The sequence below is a fragment of the Morone saxatilis genome, unplaced genomic scaffold (genome assembly GCF_004916995.1).
Source record: "Morone saxatilis isolate NCDOM2014 unplaced genomic scaffold, NCSU_SB_2.0 Contig9, whole genome shotgun sequence".
Classification (NCBI taxonomy): domain Eukaryota; kingdom Metazoa; phylum Chordata; class Actinopteri; family Moronidae; genus Morone; species Morone saxatilis.
Genome location: NW_023340268.1, coordinates 8,007,869 through 8,013,129, shown reverse-complemented (window position 1 = coordinate 8,013,129; position 5,261 = coordinate 8,007,869). Strand labels below are relative to the sequence as shown.

The following is a 5,261-nucleotide window of genomic DNA, read 5'->3' as shown; positions in this document are numbered from 1 at the left end:
GTAAGAGAGTCATCCAGACCAAGAACTCCCATTTGTCTCAGGAGCTAATATGGGGGAAAGATACTGTTAATTTAGTATTCTTTATGTGAAAAGATAGTGGTCATTACAATAGTTGCTCTTGTATCTTATGTCCTCCAGTTAGGATTTAATTCTCAGCTAAAATCAGTTTCCTCATTTGTCCCTCTGGAGCCTCTTTAAGGACCTCATGTGAGGTCAAAACCTGATGTTTAGCACCACTGATCTAAAAAAGAAATCTGATTCATAGTTGGTGAAAAGTTTCCGTGGACTGACTAAAATATTGATCAGTCTTGACTCATGTTTTTGTTGTGATTCACATAAAATACTTGATTTCATTCACAGCACTAAAGCAGATTTTTTTTAAAAACTGTTTAATAGGTAGTTTCCAGTTTTTAAATTTTAGACTGGACCACATGCTTTGCAATCTGTGTCCTGCTCATCAAGAGCAATCTGAAGTTCTCGTAGACTCTCAAATTAATGTTCAATACGCTTCCGTCCACTACATGCAAGCACATTGAGCAGCTAACTAACTGTAGCAACAAGTGAAATGTGGAAACAGTGCATGCTGGGAGGCTCCCCTTCACACCTACTTCTGTATACTACAATTATAAACCGTACATAGACGTAAATTAGTTATTTTAGACTGATGGAATAAAGAAAAATAGGCCTAGAATGACAAAAGCAGAGTAAACATTTTTTTGTCAGTACCATTAATGTAGTTGTCTCAATCTCTCAGAAAGTATTTTGTCAGCCCATAATTGGTTTCATGTGGCGATATCAGTCAATTTGTAGGAATTCATGTTACCCACTACTACTGCTGTGCGTCACATCGTGAGCATGCTTCTCTTATTTTGGAAGTTAAATCTCAGCACACTCAAAATCCTGTTTGACAGATGGACTAAAGCTGGTTAAAGTGATCTAAGCTAAACAATGATCCTCGCTGTCATTTCTAATGCAAATCTGAGCGCAGAAAACAAAGGCTTTTATAAATCAGTCATTTGGGAGACGTATAGGCCAGGTGGTATCAGTCCTCTAACACCTATAACACCTATTCTGCATAATTTTACATATTCATGATTTGTGGAAGCCCTAAAGGTTAATGAAGGCCTTTCTCTATTATCTGGGACTGCATACATTTTGCTTGACCAGCATGATATTAAATACCCCTTCAGACTGCTTGTGTCTGAATAGTCTCCAGGTATTATGATTTAATAATCCCATAGATCTCCAGTGCTTCTGGAAGAAATGTTTAACAAAAAGACAGCTCGTTGTTTATATTGTACTTTCTAGCCTCTGTTTCATGCAGCTTTCAACACATATTAAAACAAGATGTCCTGATTAAAGTCGAGTGGCCTTTTTAGACATTTTAAACACATGCTGATGACCCAGAACTGTTGTAAATCCAAAGCACTTACATGAAACGGCAGATTTATAATATAGGATAATAAACTTCAGCAGCATGTTTCTAACTCCTTGCCAGGCCAAAGGTTTAATTCAGATTAAGTTATCACAATGTGGTACTGCCAGCTCTAACACACTGTATAGCATATGAATCTAACATAAAAACACACTGTTTTTTATAGTTTGCTTACCTTCTACTGCTTTTGTCTCCAGGATGTGCCTTCCTGACATATTGTGCACGTGAGTCCGCCCTCAAAGCCCAGAATGCACTGCACGAGCAGAAGACACTACCAGGGGTGAGTGTGTCGTTGTCTTTTCGAGATCCTCAACAGCTCACATGTATAAAAATATATAAACGGAGCAAAATAACTGGCATTCTAGGCTATCTGAACGCACCACACAGACACACGAGGACACACAATGACATGGGGGAAATTAACCGAGTTTGACATGCGGGCCCGACTTCCCCCTTTAGCTGATATGCTCCAATAAAGGTCAGAGGCTGCTCTCCCTCTTATGTTTCATATGTGATGCATCCAGACATATCCATCCAGTTAAGGCATGAGTCATCTTGCAACATGTCACGGGTCGAAAGAGACAGCTATGAGGCTCGCTGCTGGAGTGACTTTGCCAGTTCTTATTCTCTCTGATGTTTCTCTTTCTTTTTGTGTCTTCGTCTTTTTCTTTCTTTCTTTTTCTTTCTTTCTTTCTTTCTCTCTCTCTATCCACCCCCATCCTCTCCTCTCTTTCTATCCATCTTTCCCTCTGAATTCTAATCAAAGTTAAACCTAGCTTTATTAGCATAGCCAGGCAGCAGGTGTGCTGCCAAATGACATTTCCAGAGCTAAATATGACATGACAGCCGCGTCTCTATAATAACCGACTATATGAGAGACAAGGCGACAAGGCAAGGAATTACTGAGACAGAGTGTGCTCCCAGACTTGCTGCTGCTTCCTCTTTTACTAACAAGGCTTTACCCCTGTTTCCTTTTGGTTATTTTTGTTGAAATCTACATCATTCACTTCTTTTTTTTGTGTGCCCTGCTGAATGACAGCTCATGACAGTAGTTTTTGAGGGAAAAGGGAACAATGTAGAGCTGCACCTCTAATTATTTTCAGTATCGAATAATCTGTCAATTTTGTTTGATTCATCGATTAATTGTTTAGTCTGACAGGAGCAAAAAAAGGCTCAAAACTAAGACAAACAGCTAATGTTCATACAGGAGAAGCTGGAAGCTGTGAATTCTTGGCATTTTTGCTTAAAATAAGGGTTATTGTAGTGGATTGACAGATAATTATAAAAAAACAACTATTTGTAATTAATTGTTTGGTTCATTTTTAAAGCAAAAAATGTGAAACATTCTCTTGCTAAAGCTTCTCAAATATGAGGATTTGTGGGTTTTTTTTGTCTCATGTGATAGTAAACTGAATATCTTTGAGTTTTGGGCACAAAAAAAAATCTATTTTCAGACATTTTATAGACAAAAAAAAAACAACCCTTAAGCAGACACAAGCACCAAACCTCACATTTTGAGGAGCTTGAGCCAGCAAATAATTAGATTTTTTGCCCCCCTTAAAGAAACAAATTACTTATTAAACATACTTATTATTATTGAAGATTGACTTATCGATTGTTTTCAGGATTAAATCTGGGTTGTAATGGCAGGCAGGGGGTTATTGGGGGATACTAGAAACAGTTTGAAGGAGCAGGCTGGTATTAGGGTTGCAACAAAAGAGATCCCATTGTTAGCGTGACAGTAGCGTGACCTTCCTGACCTCGCGTAGAGGATCAGCAGGGGCCAATGCCCCATGTCTAAAGCCCCCCCCCCTGTGTTTCTACCCCAGCGGCTCTCCTCCTCACAACCTCTTACCTCTAAGCCGTGTGGAACAAGCTAAACCGCCCTGTGTTCCCTAAAATCCTCCCCTGCCCCCCACCCCCTCACCCTCTTTGCCAAAAGAAAAAAAAAAGACGAAAACCATCTTATTAGCTCCATACACGCCCACACGGACAAGAGCTGCTTCCCACCCCTGCTACCAGCTGTGGTGTAATTGTCATCTAATTGCACCTGCACTGCCAAAGAATAATTAACTTTGGCATCTCATGGTCGGGGCGATTCAAAAGAAATAACATGAAGGCAATTATAGGACTGAGGGGAGAAAGCTTGTATGAAGGCTCACCTGAATGTAGAGAAAGCTGAAGGATGTCATTAATACTCAACACTACTATTTCTTTTTTTAGCATTTCTCCTCTCTGGGTAGGTCTTAAGGCTTTTTTTGCCCCCCTCCTCCTTGCTATTTTACCTATTTTTTTTTCTCCTTGCTAACAATGGAGAAAGAAGAAAGAAAAAGAAACGGAGAAAGAAGTCAGGCCGGGGCGAACAGATGGTTGTTTCAGAGTGGCACCTGGCCTTGTGTTTAATTTCAGGTGAGGGAGTCCGTCTCTATGTGAGAGGAGTAGGAAGAGTGTCAAAAGCACATTCAGCCGAAAGCGAGGAAAGAAAGTGAGAGAATGGTGGGAAAAAAAAACACATAAAAAAAAGGCAGGAGCAATAAACTACATTCAATCTGAGAGGAAGAAGTGTGGAAATGGAGGTTGGGAAGAGAAAAGATTCACTCCTGAGCTGTGCTCCCATTCAATCCTATTTGGACATCTTGTACTCTTTCCCTCTCTGTTCTTATCTCTTTATCTCTGTACTGTCTCGGGCTAATTTGTCTGGCCAAGTCTGCTGTTGTTCAGGCTCGTAGAGACAATAACGTTCCAGTTATTCCACATTAAAAGAAGCCGTTTTACAAGGCAACCTACAAAACCAAACTTCTCTTTCCAACAGAAATAACCAAATAACTGTTGAATGAGCCGAGGGTGTTGCTGTTTGCCATTTCAGGTCATTAGAGCTGAAATTATTTGACATAAATCAACAAAAATGAATCAGCAATATTTTCATAATCCCTTAAGCGTTCAAGAAAAAAATGGCACAAATTCAATATTTTTTTTTTAGAACTAAATGTCTTCTGGCTTTCTTAGTGTTATGTGATGCTAGGATATTACATTAAATATCTTTTTGGTTTTGGACTGTTGGATATTGTAAGACATGGGCTCTGGGAACTTGTGAGGGACATTTTTTTTTTGCTATTTTCTGGCATTTTAGAGACCAAACAATCAATCGATTATTGAGAAAATAATCAGTAGGTTAAAGGAAAAGATAAAAAGTCTGTCCAAAGGTAACAAAATCCACTTAGCAGCACCTCTAAAGCTCCTAATAACATGTTAAGTATCTTGTTTGTTTTAAAAGCCAGGAATAGCTCTTCTTTTATGTCTGTATGCCTAAGCTAAGCTAACAAGCTACTGACTGTAGAGCCATTTTATTTAGTGTACAGACACGAGAGGAATATCAGTCTTTTAGTTTTCTACTCTCTCGGGCAAGAAAGCAAATTAGCGCATTTGCCCCAAAATGTCAAACTCTTTGTTTGATCGAACGGGAGAAGTATTGTCGCTCGCCACCCTGAAGCTCATATCTGCTTCAGTAGAGACGTAATATATTGCCCCTCATCAACACTCACTTAATATTTGCAACAATGCCTCACCGTTAATTTTAAATGCAATAAGTATTTAATAATGTGACTGTGCCCAAGTGAGAAAGTGGCTGTGTGTGTTTGGTGTATATTTGCATGTGCAGAGGGGGGAAGGGAGGGCAGGTGTTCGCACTAACACGGTTTAATGAAGGGTGCGTGTGCTTTTGTGTGTGTGCGTGTGCGCGGTTGTGTGTAAGTGTCTGTTTGCTTTTGTGTGCATGCGTTTCCGTGGAGAGTACACATCTAAAGATATGGATGGATGGATGGATGGA

General features: G+C 39.6%; 1 protein-coding gene across 1 annotated transcript in view; it reads left to right on the top strand.

Moving 5' to 3' along the window:
- The first annotated feature begins 1,636 nt into the window (after window positions 1-1,636).
- Window positions 1,637-5,261, top strand: part of celf3a (cugbp, Elav-like family member 3a) — a 19,909-nt gene continuing 16,284 nt past the window's right edge. Inside the window, exon 1 of the mRNA XM_035681922.1 lies at window positions 1,637-1,715. The gene's annotated coding sequence lies outside the window, so the exon portion shown is untranslated. The remainder of the gene's footprint in view (window positions 1,716-5,261) is intronic.